Source organism: Procambarus clarkii, chromosome 50 (genome assembly GCF_040958095.1).
Source record: "Procambarus clarkii isolate CNS0578487 chromosome 50, FALCON_Pclarkii_2.0, whole genome shotgun sequence".
NCBI lineage: Eukaryota > Metazoa > Arthropoda > Malacostraca > Decapoda > Cambaridae > Procambarus > Procambarus clarkii.
This window is the reverse complement of record NC_091199.1, coordinates 22,545,682-22,560,613: the sequence shown is the minus strand read 5'-3', so window position 1 is coordinate 22,560,613 and position 14,932 is coordinate 22,545,682. Positions and strand designations below refer to the sequence as shown.

The following is a 14,932-nucleotide window of genomic DNA, read 5'->3' as shown; positions in this document are numbered from 1 at the left end:
GTCTCTGAAGTGCTCCCATCTTTTACAGGCAGTGACCCCGGCTGGGCCAGGGAGAGCTTCCTCGAGCACGTGTGCAAAATCTTCCACCTTGTCCTGGTTGCGGGTCTTGGCTGTGTTGATGCGAGGTCAGCCCGCCCTTTTCGAGTGATGAATCTTCTTTGGTTGTATCTTGACCCTGCTACATACCAGGGAGTGGTCGGTGTCACAGACAGCACTCTGGTAGCTACTCGTAATCTTGACGCTGGGTAGACTTGCACGCCTGGTAAGAATCAGGTCAAGCTGGTGCCAGTGCTTGGATCTGGGGTGTCTCCAAGATACTCGGTGTTGAGGCTTTGTGCCGAAGAACGTGTTGGTGACACAAAGACCATGAAGGCAGCAGAGTTCTAGCAGACGTTGCCCATTCTCATTCATCCTCCCTATTCCGAATTGACCCAGGCAAGTGGGCCAAATGTTGTGCTCGGCACCCACTCTGGTGTTGAAGTCGCCGAGGATGAACAGTGGCTCCTTTACAGGAATTCTCGCTATGACTCTGTTGAGGTCATCGTAGAATTTTTCCTTTGTCTCTGCTGGAGAAGTCAGGGTTGGTGCATATGCACTAATTACATTGACTGGTCCTGTTTGGGAGTGCAGTTGCAGACAGAATTCGTTCTGTTTCCCCCGTCGGTGGCATAATGTGTCCCAACAGTGCATTCCTGACGGCAAATCCCACACCATGTTCTCTGGTCTCATCAGGTGGTTTTCCTTGCAAGAAGAAAGAGAAGGTCCTCTCTCTCACAGATCCTGATCCAGGGAGCCTGGTCTCTTAGAGAGCAACAATATCCATCAGCAGTTTGCTCAGCTCCTTAGCGATGCGATGCGATAATCCAGACATATATGCAACTGAAAACTCGCACCCCACAAGTGACTCGAACCCATCGTGCCAGAAGCACTGCAGATGATGTACAGGATCCCTTTACCACTCGATCAACACGACCGGACAAAAGAGGATGGTAGCCGAGGCTAATTCCCCATCCCCCCGCCGGTAAACTGTCAGTAATCTTAGGCATGGTATTTTATCACCCCTTGTATGTATATACTTTACCTAAATAAACATTTGTATTTTGAATTTTATCAAATCACATCATTCTTTGTGGCACACGTGAGGAACACAAATGCGAACAAGCCTGAACTGTCTCGAGACATATATGCAACTGAAAACTCACACCCCAGAAGTGACTCGAACCCATACTGCCAGAAGCACTGCAGATGATGTACAGGATCCCTTTACCACTCGATCAACACGATCGGACAAAAGAGAATGGTAGCCGAGGCTAATTCCCCATCCACCTGCCGGCACACTGTTAGTAACCTTGGGCATGGTATATTATCAAATCACCTCATTCTTTTGGGCACACGTGAGGAACACAAATGCGAACAAGACAGAATGGTCTCCAGGCATATATGCAACTGAAAACTCACACCCCAGAAATAACTCGAACCCATACTACCAAAAGCACTGCAACTGATGTACAGTATCCCTTAACTACCCAACCAACACGACCGGACAAGAGAGGATGGTAGCCGAGGCTAATTCCCCCTCCCCCTGCTGGCACACTGTTGGAATCTTAGGCATGGTATTTTATCAAATCACCTCATTCTTTGGGGCACTCGTGAGGAAAACAAATGGAAAAAAGCCTGAACGGTCTCCAGGCATATAAGCAACTGAAAATGACACCCCAGAAGTGGTTCGAACCTATACTGCCAGAAGCACTGCATCTGATGTACAAGATTCTTTTACCACTCGACCAACACGACCTGACAAAAGAGGATGGTAGCCGAGGCTAATTCTCAATCCCCCCCCAGCCGGCATACTGTTGGTAATCTTGGGTATGGTATTTTATCAAATCACTTCAATCTTTGGGGCACAGGTGAGGAGCACAAATGCAAACAAGCCTGAACGGTCTCCAGACATATATGCAACTGAAAACTCACACCCCAGAAGTGACAAGAACCCCTACCGCCAGAAGAACTGCAACTGATGTACAGGATCCCTTAACCACTCGACCAACAGGACCGGACAATAGAGGATGGTATCTGAGGCTAATTCCCCCTCCCCCTGCTGGCACACTGTTGGTAATCATCCAACCTGTCCTCTTAAAAAGAACGCCAACATTTACCGTTTGACTCTATGGCTGTTTTTGGACGTTATTTTGTGTAAAACTACGTCTATTATCGCTTCCATGGACTATCTCTTGTTATACAATGAAATACCACACTCTTATTATTCTATAACTCACTGACTATGCTCTGATATTTGTTCTTCAAGTAAAAATATATATTTTGCCTGAATTAGGCCATAATCCAGAAAATTCCTGCCTATCGATCTATATATTTAGGAAAACATCTAATAAATTTGGAAACGAATTTTTCGTTCTCCGACAGTTGCCTGTTACTATTTAACCCTCTATGCTTTAATGTCGCTGGTCATTGTGACTTTTCCAGGATTTATATAGGTTTTGTAGTAGCATTTAGTCAGACTACAGTAATTTAACAAATGGGAAACCTCTATAGTTGTCGTAAATTAAAAATAATCATTTATCAAATAATAAATTAACAAACATATACAACGTTTTATGTTACGACTTTTCGGGTAGGCCGTTCTGTTTGTTTACAACCCCAGTGGTTCAAAATACACAATACTTTTAATATATAAGTGACTAGGTATGCTCTAATATATGGTCCTCAATGAAAATTATCGTTTTTTTTTGTTAATTTGTCCATAATGAATAAGATTCCTTACTGTTGATCTTTATATTAAAAAAAAACATCTAAACAAATTGGTATTGTGTTTTCGTTCAGATAAAGTTTCCAGATACTATTTCCTAGTTATCAATTAATGTAGGTGGTTATTTTAATTCGCGGCTACCTGGGGCTTTCTCCCATTATACAATATAAATGTACTCACTAACTATTCTCTGGTATCTGTTCTTCAATTAAAATTACCTATTTTTTTTGCTTAATTAGTCCATAATTCATAAAATTCCTTCAGGTCGATCTTTATATTTAGGAAAACATCTAATCAATTCGAAATTTAATTTTTCGTTCACCTACAGTTACCAGCTACTATTTCATTGTTATATTTTATGTCGCTGGTCATTACGATTTTCCAAGAATTTAAACAGCTAAACAGCAAGTAGCATCTAGTTAGAGTACAGGAATTTACCTATGGAGAACGTCGATAGCTGCCGAAAAAAATAATGATTATATATGGAATTTAAAACAATGAATTATATACCATTTCTTATGTTGTATTCGGCGGGTAGGCGGTTCTGCGGGTTTACAACCGAATTGTTTAAAAATCACACTATTTTAAATGTATGAGTCACTAGTATGCTCTGATATATGTTCTGCAATGAAAATAAAGATTGTTTTGTTGTTAATTACTCCATAATGAATAAGATATCTTACTGTCAATCTTTATATTACGAAAAACATCTAAGAAATTTGGTATTAAGTTTTCGTTCAGATGGAATTACCATTTACTATTATCTAGTTATCATTAATTGTAGGTGTCATTATTTTACTGTTATGTATATAGCTATTTAACATTATTCGTTTAACACGTTTATATGCGATATACGTAGCTGGCAACTACCTAATATTTAAAAATAATAGTTACAACATTCTATTAATATATAATGTTGAAATAAATATCACACAAAGTCTGTATATCTGTTTTTAGATGTCTTTTAAATTTTCTTTTAAAATAGTATTAATGATTTTTGTGAATCTTGAGTAAAAATTATGTTAATTATTATTAATCTAATTGTTATTATTTTAATTAAAAGAATTCCAAGTATTTGAATAACCACGGGGGGTCTCTGTTTGTGTACGAATGCACGGATTTGTTTTTGGTATGAGATGGATGCCTTAGAAAGCATGGTGCAGACCACCTGTAGGGCGCATCCGATCCCACGATCGTCGTCACCCCTAAATCAACACAACAACAGGCCACCTGTGTTATCCAGGTATTTAGTATTTAAGATTGGGGCTAGGCATTTACACTCTTAGGTCAGCAAACTAGCTAGAAGGTTAGACCATTAGACTCCACTGGTCAACCGGGGCCCTGCATGGCCTAGCTTATCCTAACCTAGCCCAGCTTAAACCATCTTAGCATAGTTCATTCTAGCTGTGCATAGTGCTTGCACAGCCTTGTTTATATCCTAGTTTACCTCTTCCTAGCCTACCGTAGCCAAGCCTATCCCTGTATACCCTTACCTAGTCTTGCCTAGCCTAACCCTGCCTTGCTTGTAAACATGACCAGTCCTTCCTACCCCAGCCAAGCCTTGACCAGCTTAGCCAAGCCAATCCCTGCCTAGATTTAGCATAGCCTAGCCTTTTTTATTAATATATAGAGGGTACCACCTCTGGTTGAGTTGTAGGAACCCTCTACTTATAGGATTGAGGGTTCCTCATATATATATAGTATAGTATATATATATAATATATATATATATATATATATATATATATATATATATATATATATATATAATATATTAATAAATATATATAATGTGTGTGTAAACATGCCACGCGTGTGTGTAAATCACAAAAATTAACACATGATGAAAAATGTGACAGTGTCAGACCACGGGGGAAGAATTGAAACAGGAATTTCCTTAAGTACTTTCATATATAAATAAGTACCTGGGAGTTAGACAGCTGCTATGGGCTGCTTCCTAGAGATGTGTGTGTGTGTGAAAATTAGGATTAAGGACTTGCCTTGAAATGCTATGTGTGCTAGTGGCTGTACAAGAATGTAAGAACTCTTGTATATATGAATAAATATATAAAATGTTAAAAAAAAAATATTATTTTTTAAGTGCAGTGGATAGATAAGTGCTTAGTATAATGGGAGGAGAGCAGGGTGGGGAACATAATATCTGATTTTGTAAATTTTAACGACCATTTTTGAGACCTTTTTGGTTATGTGCTGTATGTGAGGTGCTGAAGTTCAGTGTCTTATCTATGTATAGGCAAAAGAACTGCCCCTCATTTGTATTGGTAATGTTTAACATTGTCTATTTAAAGTTGAATCTGATTTTATAATTTTCTACCAAATAAAATGTAGAAGGTCTTTTTCTATGTTTAGTGTAAGTTGGTTGGTTGACATCCTTGAGTGGATATTTTTTCGGAACATTTTTTCCTATTTCAGTGGACACTGAGATAGGAACGAATATAGTCCAGAGCACGGCCTTGAATACCATAGTGGTGAAGTTTTAAGTAAGAGGTAGTTATGGTTTAAAGTATCAAAGGCCTTTCTTAGGTCATTTGAGAAGTCAAGGGCTGTTTAGATTATATCAAGGTCTCTATATATATATATATATATATATAGATAAATAAGACAGAACTAATAACGGCATCATTGATACTCTTTTGGAAACGGAAGCCAAACTAACAGGGACTTTGTATTCATGTTGAATTTTACAAAGTAGGAAGAGAGATGTTTGTTAAAAAAAATCAAATATTTTTGAAAGTATAATTAGATTTGATATTTTTCTTTAATTGTTTATGTCTGCTGTCTCGCCCTCCTTTATAAAATGTCATCATTCTTGCTTTTTTAAGGATATCAAGAAAAGTAAGGCACTCCAGAGATTTGTTGACTCCTTCCTAGTGTTGCCTAGCCCAGCCCAGCCTAGACAAGGCAGGCTGGGCATCCTAGCCTCACACAAGCTTAGCCCCCACCTATCATAGTACATGTAGCATCTCCAGTCCATCCTAAGTGATCATTACCTTACTGGCTGTGTTTTCTCTTCAGCCCTGAATGTAATGTGGGTGGAACATAAGCAGATACATATCAGGTCTTAGAGAATCTGTACTTCATACATTTTTTAATAATGTGTCACAAATATTTAAATAATTAAACAAAAATTGTGTAATAACTTCATATTATTCTTGCATTTATTTTTTGCATTTTTTTTTATACAAAATTTACATTTTAAAAGATTACCTCTATTTTTAGATTGATGACTTGAAGACTACAGTGCTGTCAGGGGACATATTTTCCCTGCTCTCTCGTGCACTGAATTGAGTACGAAATTGCATAGTGCACCGGTGATGTGCACCGTGATTCAACTTTCTGTATATAACTTTTCCACAGTCGTGTTGGGTGTCGTTGGACAGCCCATGACATTTGCTAGCCATTGATGTCATTCTGATCGCTGTATCAGGTCTGTGAAGGAAATTACAGGAGGGAGTTGATTTCAGGGAAACTTTTGTACCAGTCAAGTGTAGAGAGGGAGGTATGGGGGGTTAACGGCCGTAGACCACCCCCCCCCTATCACGTGTCCACCTCGTGAGAGAGGGGGGGGGGGTAGCGTCATGGGGCAGGTGCGGGATTGGCTGAGGGCCTGGGGCCTCAGAAAATGCTGAACCGTGATTGGCCAAGACGCTGAGGGGTGCCGCATGGGTACCTCCAGGCTGGTATTGGCGGGAATGGCATTCTTACCTGGACGTTGCACCCTGAGGGCAGGACATTTCCCGTGCTAGGCCAAGCATCGGGAAATACCGCCTGCAATGTTACTGAAAGTCACACCTACATCTTGCTATCTTTCCGTGTGCCGTGCGTAAGAATCCGGTAATCGGGAAGGGGCTTGTATCGAGCCGTGTGAACTTGTCATCTAGCCGCGTAATTGTGGGACGCCATCTTAGAGGAACTGGACTGAGAGTGAGGCGTTAATTATCGGGCCTACAAAAACGACATCCGCAGTCGATCGTATCTGTGCTTGAAGATACTGCTGTGAGACGTGCCAGAAAAGATTTCAGTGTTATGAGAGAAACCTTAAATGTTATAATTCTGAGGAACAAGTGAAGGACTCCATCTCGTGTACCGTGTAACACCGTGTACCGTCGTATCCTGGGGTACCGTGTCAAGTGGAAGGGGCGTGGTACCGCATCCCTGCTGTTTGCACAACCTTGGCTGCCTGTGCCGGTGTGTCTGCGCCATCCTGGTCTCTGTGTGTGTGTAGAGCTAACCCTGTGGTCTAGGACCCTGTGCTCCACCTGACCACAGTGTACGAAGTGAGGACGCCTACGTCATCATCCAGCAGCAGCAGTGGGAGTGTGATTGACGTGTATGTGTGAGTGAAAGAGGGGCCCCACATCATTGATGTAAGTACACTGTTTCCGTTTGGGTAATAAAACTCTGGAAGCTGGGTTCGCCCCCAGTGTTTCGTCTGTCCTCTGTCCCCTGGGACCACTGGGGAGGTGAATGGGAATTGGAGACGTGTGAGTCTACCCTGTTTGTCATCAAGTTGAGGATTGGGCCCAACTGTGATTTTTGACGTGTGTGAAGACACCTAGTGACACATTCAGAGGTAGGGTAAAGTGAGTTATTTACTTCTATTATTTTTCTATGTGTCGTGTATGTATTCGCTGTAATTTGATTCCATTTTTTCAGCAGTGAAAGTGGTAACTGGGAGATTTCCCTTGGTTATATATATTTTAGCTGTTGTGTTGTGGTAAGGTGTGAATTATTGATGGATAATTTACTGGGGGAAGTCATTTACAAGTTTTTTGCCGTGAGTGGCAAGGATGTACTGGGTTGTACTGTGATGTACTGTGTTGTACCGTGTGTAAACCGTAGACAAGTTTGACCTTGGTGGAAGGCGTTGTGTACTGTGAAGGATTCCGTGAGAATTAAAGTCAGTTAACGTCACCGGGGGTCACGATTTACTTAACGAGGTCACTTGTTCGTTGAACATTGTTGTGATTAACGTAGGGGACCGTGTAAAGGCAACAGCCACAGTGAAGTTCACGCAGTGGAGGAATTGTCAAGTGAAGACTAACATAGTGTTAACGAGTTAACGAGCTGTCGTTAATTGAGTAATTAACGTAAGGGGTTGACGGTCTGTATGATCGGAGTCAATTGCGCTGTAATTAGCTGTTGTAATTCGTTGGACTGATCAGCTCTGTCGGCGGACAGAGTGATTAAGCACATCGTAGCTAATTAAAGATAATTAGTAATCGCCACTTAGTGAATTCACCAGGTGGTTGATGTTGTTGTTTACACGGAGTATTGGAACATTGTGTGTGGTACAGTAGATCTACCCTCGTTAAGGTATTCTTGTCGTAAGACCGGAAGTGAACTGTCAGTTGAGAGACAGTAGGCTTTGTCAATACTCGTCTGTATTAATAGGCTGTTTATTCAGTAATTAATTGGGAATTACTCACCGAATGCTTGACTTTCAAGTTGATGTAATTAATTGATTTACGAGTTATTGATGCCATTTAAGTGTCGTTGAGACACGTGGGTGTTAACGTAATTGTTTAAATTCAATTAGAGTAACTTTTGTTTTGTTTGTCCTGAGAGACAAGTGTTAACGTAAGATTTTTTTTAAGGGGTTATCATTCTTGGATTAACCGCCTTGTTACTTGGTACCTCGTTGTGGGGCAGAGAGCGCCAGTCAAGTTTTTGTGATTATAGTATTGGTCACCGTGAAGCCGTGACAATATTGATTGCAAGCTTGCGTCACCAGTGGGCACCACTTTGTTCAGTTAGTGTCATTGTTCAGTCAGCGACGACGGGATAACGAGACCGTGGGTCCATCAGGCTGTTGATTAGCTGTACTTTAATGTGCCACTGGAGTGACAGTAAAGTAACGTAAATTCACTGTGTAGTAGTTTTAGTTTTGTTTTGTGAATAAATTGTTTTGTTATAGAAAACGGTCGTTTACGTCAAACCTTCCAATAGTACTGTCCCACATTTTATGTTCTGCCAACGCTTTGCTTGCTTATGTTCATATTAAGTCTGTATCTAAAGCTCGAGTCCATTGCACAGCACCACACTTCTATAAATAAGAGGTGAGAATCCGTCGGCTACCCTTTATTAGTTGTCAAACTAGGAGGAGCCAGCGACCTAAGTGACAGGTGTTACCCGAGTGGTTTCGCCTGGCGGTTTTGCTCCCGCGGTCCTATGATCTTAGGCTTTAAGATTAAATATCTGCCACTGGCAGCTCTTGCTGTTTAAGGTCTGCCTCTCTTGCGAGGTAGTTGCGAATTAACGTAACATCAATAGGACTTAATTCTTTGATAACCTGTCAAGAAAATAAATCTCACAAGTGCCATCCACAGCAAATCATGGTCTTAAAATATCTCCTAGCAATAACGAGACCAATTTTCACACAGATCAAATTTCGCTAAGCAGTAGTCACAGGTAAATATATATTATATAATATTATATATAAAATTAACTACTTCATTGCTCAAAGCACCTTAGGCATTCTGAGAGTTGTGATACTTTATAAATTAATTAATTAGGCTATATTTTAATGTTTTGTAATGTTTTCATTACTTTTTTTGTTTTGAAATATAAATAGTTGAGTTTTGAAACATTTCGACATTAACTATTTCTGAATATTTATAAAAAAAAAATACCAGAACTATGTCCTTGACAATTGCACTAAGAAGTTTTTGCCAAAATCAGGTGCTCAGTGCAGTAGTTAAAAACTTAAAAGGGGTACCACCTCTGGTGCAAGATTAGGGCCCATAGCTCAGAGAAGAAAATAAAGAGTACTCAGAGAAGGCCTAGAATAATAGGCAGGCTGTTGTGTGTGTTCGACGGTAAGCTTGCTGACACCATATGTAATTACCTAAGTGTAGTTACAGGATTAGAGCTACGCTCGTGGTGTCCCGTCTACCCAGCACTTCTTGTCACATAATGCTTGAAACTACTGACAGTCTTGGCCGCCACCACCTTCTCACTTGTTCCAACCGTGTACCACTCTGTATGCGAAAGGTAATTTTTGTATAATTTCTTTGGCATCTTTGTTTAGTTAGTTTAAATCTATGACCTTTTGTTCTTGAAGTTCCAGGTCTCGGGAAATCTTCCCTATCTATTTTTATCAATTCCTGTTTCTATTTTGTAAATAGTGATCATATCGCCTCTTTTTGTTGTCTTCTAGTTTTGGCATATTTAATGCCTCTGACCTCTCCACGTAGCTCTTGCCCTTCAGTTCTGGGAGCCACTTAGTAGCACGTCTTTGCACTTTTCCAGTTTGTTGATGTGCTTCTTAAGATATGGGCACCACACACAACCGCTGCATATTCTAGCCTTGGCCGAGCAAACTCGTGAACAATTTCTTTAGTATTTCACCATCCATGTATTTAAACGAAATTCTGAAGTTAGAAAGCGTGGCGTAGGCTCCTCACACAACGTTGCTTTATGTGGTCCTCAAAGTGAAAGTTTTCTATCTAGAAATCAACCCTAGACCTCTTTCTTTATCAGAATTATATAAAGATTTCTCACATAATTTATAGGTTGTGTGGGATCTATGTTCTATTCTACATTCCATAACATGGCATTTATTCACATTAAATTCCATTTGCCAAGTAGTGCTCCATATTCTCATTTTGTCCAGGTCTTCTTGAAGGGTATGACAATCATCTGAATTTCTTATCCATCCCATTATCTTAGCATCATCAGCAAACATGTTTATATAATTCTGTATTCCAACTGGTAGATCATTTATGTAGACAATGAACATTACTGGTGCATGTACTGTGGTACTCCACTTGTGACACTTCTCCAGTCCGATTGCCTCTGATTACTGCCCTCATTTTTCTATTAGTCAGAAAATTTTTCATCCATGTTAGAAGCTTACCTGTCCACCCCTTCAAAATTTTCTAGTTTCCAGAACATCCTCTTATGTGGAACTCTGTCGAAAGCCTTTTTTATGTCTAGATAGATGCAGTCAACCCAACTACCTTTTTCCTTTAAAATCTCTGTGGCTCAATCATAGAAACTGAGTAAATTCAATACACAGGAGCTTCCACATCGAAAACAATACTGTCTGTGTGATATTATATAATTTCTCTCCAGTGGTTCTACCATTTAGTTTTTATTATTTTTTTTCAATCTTTTCACTGTTACACCTGTCAATGATTCAGGTCTATAATTGAGGGGGGGGGGGTCTTCCCTGCTGCCACTTCTGTAGATTGGAACTATGTTAGCCTTTTTCCACATGTTTGCTATGACTCCTGTACACAGGGATGCCTGAAAGATCAGGTGAAGTGGAAGGCTGAGCTCAGATGCACATTCTCTCAGAACCCATGGTGAAACTCCATCTGGACCAACTGCTTTGTTCTTACTTAGCTCCTTTAGCATATTTTCCACTTCATCTCTAGACACCTCTATACGCTCTATGATGTTCTCTGAAATTCTTATTGTGTCTGGTTCTCTGAAGATTTCATTTTGTATAAACACACTTTGGAACTTTTCGTTTCATGTTTCACACATTTCATTATCATTTTCTGTGAATCTGTTTCCTATTTTAACCTCTGGATATTATCCTTTACCTGCATTGTGTTGTTTATAAATTTGTAGAATAGGCCCAGTTCTGTTTTACATTTATCCATTATCCCTTTTTAAAAATTTCTTTCTGCCTCTCCCCTTACTGCTGTATAGTTGTTTCTCGCATCTTTGTATCGCTGGTATGTTTGGGGGTTTGGCTTCTTCCTATATTGATACCTGCTTGATGGGGTTCTGCTCTTCTACTCCCCAAGCCCGGCCCGAGGCCAGGTTCGACTTGTGAGAGTTTGGTCCACCAAACTGTTGCTTGGAGCGGCCCGCAGGGCCACATACCCACAACAGCCCGGCTGATCTAGAACTTCTCTTAGAAAACAGTCCAGTTTTCTCTTGAAGATGTCCACCGTCGTTTCAGCAATATTTCTTATAGTCGCTGGGAGGACGTTGAACAACCGCGGACCTCTGATGTTTATACAGTGCTCTCTGATTGTGCCTATGGCACCTCTGCTCTTTACTGGTTCAATCTTGCATTTTTTTCTATATCGTTCACTCCAGTACATTGTTATTTTACTGTGTAGATTTGGGACCTGGCCCTCCAGTATCTTCTATGTGTATATTATTGGGTATCTCTCTCGTCTCCTTTCTAGAGAGTACATTTGGAGAGCTTTGAGACGATCCCAATAATTTAGGTGTTTTATCTCGTCTATGCGTGCCGTATATGTTCTCTGTATTCCCTCTATTTCAGCAATATCTCCTGCTCTGAAGAGGGAAGTGAATACTGAGCAGTACTCGAGCCGGGACAACATAAGTGACTTGAAGAGTACAACCATTGTGATGGGATCCCTGGATTTGAAAGTTCTCATAATCCATCCGATCATTTTTCTGGCTGACGCAATATTTGCTTGGTTATGCTCCCTAAACGTTAGATCTTCGGACATCATTATTCCCAAATCCTTGACATGCTGTTTTTCTACTATGGGAAGATTCGATTGTGTTTTGTACCCTGTATTATGTTTCAGATCCTCATTTTTGCCGTACCTGAGTACCTGAAATTTATCACTGTTAAACATCATGTTATTTTCTGCTGACCAATCGAAAACTTTGTTGACATCTGCTTGTAGTTTTTCAATGTCTTTCATTCCATTTTTGTGTCTTGGTCTGTGGCCCTCTCTCAATTTCTGTTGAACCAATCCTGTTTTCTGGCCCTGCATCTCTGTTTTGGAATGAATGTTTGTGTGCCTTCATTGTATATTTTGCAAAATTTGGCATACATTTAATTTACTTCCCTGTCTAGCAACAAGCCTGCTTAATTACTTATTAAACAAATTTTGAAGTTCCCCATAGTGACCTCTCTCTCTTGAAATCAAGTTTCTCAACTGTTTCAATGTCCCCATTTTCTGTGTATGTGTGTGTTTGGAGGCTAAGCTTGCTGATACCATGTGTGTGGAGGCTAAGCTTGCTGATTGGATATAATGTCTGTCGGGCTGACTGATAAAAGGAGTACTGTTAGCTACCTGTAAGATATGTAGTAACATGTGTCTGGGTCTGTGGAATTTTTCTGCCAAGGTTCTCACAAATTCATGAAAAGAAGCTATTGAAATCAGTTGCAATATCTAAGCCTGTTGCAAGTGTGTATCCATCTTTGGAGAGTTTTATCTGCTTGGTATGTGATTGTTGTTTAGACCCTAGGATGTTAGAGATGGGTGATGATAGAGATGTAATGTTCATATTTCCTTTTGCTTCTTTAAATCCATTCTCATAAAAGGAAGCTTTGGCTCTTTGTATTATATTGGTAATCATTGATGAGTATCTCTTCTTGTTTTGTAACTAGGCAAATTCTATTTTTATTTTTTTCATATTCGTCTTGTTAATTGTTTCAAGTAGAGTATGCCACTTGTGGGCCAGGGGTTGTTTAATCTTTTGGCAGTTAGTTACTTAGTGAGGAGAGGACTCAAGATGGCTCAAAATGCTCAGAATACTATCACAAATTTTTATCAATGTAATATTTTGGAATCTTATAAAACAAAAATTGTTTGACTAAAAATTCTCCTTCTTTCCCATCAACAGGTCTTCCTCACTGGGCTTGCTCGGCTTTTGTGTTACTCTGAGGGTGCCATCATCATTTACCCTTCAAGACTGACTCATGCTGGCATTGCATTTGAGGACTTCCCTTCACAGTAAACAGTCCTTCTCCATATGGTGATTGTCCAGGGCAAGCAGGGTGTGACTGCCATCTTGGAGAAGCAGGGTCTTTAATATGAAGAATCTTCCGTCTTCACTACTTACGCCAGCTTGTGCCAGCCTTGTATTCTTGTTACTTCATGGTCCTTGGGCCTTTTTTATTTATTTTACCTAATAAATTTTTTTATTAATACCCGTGTTTCACAAGAGATCATTAACATTTTAAGCACCAATTGTATTGACTAATGTACGTCTTGTAACCTTTAAGACATAGATAGACAAGACATAGATAAATGAGTGAATAATGCTGAGTGACTAGGTTAGGGCGAGGAACATAGTACAGTGTCTGACTTTGGAAGAATGCCTACTGTTTTAGAAACCTTATTGCTATGATCATAATCGTATGAGTTAAAAAGCATTTGTTGTCACTCCTACATTGTGGCTTGTTGAGCTTGAAACCTTTGCTCCTTGTTCGTATTACATCTGACCTTTTGAAGAATTTGTATGAATCAATATCCTCCAAATTGTTCAGTATTTTAAAGGTTTCGCTCTATTACCCTCTCATTTGCATATATCTAAGCATATAGATTAGATATAGATTTAGATTAGATTTTTTATTCAGGTAAAGGTACATTCATTGCAGATGAGTTACAAAGGGAAAGACAATGGTTAGAGCTCACTAGCTTCCTGTAATCCTGCTAATACATCTTGGAGTTCAGCCTGCGTCGAAGTGCGGGGAAATCCGGGTTTTGGACCCCTAGGATGCGAGGTTCTCTCTCCGCTGGGCACATAGCTGAGACGAGGCTTCTCTTGATGATGTCATTGACCTCGTTGTGTCTTGCATGCCAGCCCTTTGTGCTTCTGCAATGCAACCCATGCAGTCCGTATTGGTCTGCTTCCACCCTGTTGCAAATACACTTGTATTCAGTGTGAATTGGGGCACCAAGGTGGAGGGCCATTGCTATACGAAGGGATTCTGGATCTAGGCGCGTGCCCATTGCTGACATGGGTACTGCCAGGAGGAAGTCTCCTGCAGGGCGGGGTATGCACTGCTCTGAGACGGGCTTTCTCCTTGTCTGATGTTGCGACGCTGAGCATGGCATCAGCAACTTTTTCCACTAGAGGGTGGTCCCAGCCGGATTGTTTGTGTTGTTTTGTTGGCTCTATAATGGTTGCTGGGGCTGCAAGAACATCCCACTGATTTGAACATTCAGTGAAAGCAGGATCGTGTATTCCTGCTGAATCTTTCAGGGTTGCAGGTAAGATATCTCTGACGAGGTCGTGCGATGCGTGGGAGGAGGAAAGGAAGGCTGGTAGAGCAATTTGGGAGGCTGTGCGGACACCAAGGCCGCCGGCTTACAGGAAGGGTTGCTTGCTCCCACTGAGAGTCGTCCAATGGCAGGTTCAGGACTTTCACCAGCATGGACCTCAGAAGGGTGTCGTACACAATTAACTTAGGGCTGC

The 14,932-nt window shown here is 40.6% G+C and overlaps 1 long non-coding RNA gene across 1 annotated transcript; it reads left to right on the top strand.

Annotated features, from left to right (window-relative positions):
- Positions 1-3,912: 3,912 nt before the first annotated feature.
- LOC138351526 (uncharacterized) lies at positions 3,913-13,659 on the top strand. Its single transcript, XR_011222487.1, has 2 exons — positions 3,913-4,007; positions 13,355-13,659. It is a non-coding gene; the product is annotated as an uncharacterized lncRNA (long non-coding RNA).
- Positions 13,660-14,932: the final 1,273 nt, after the last annotated feature.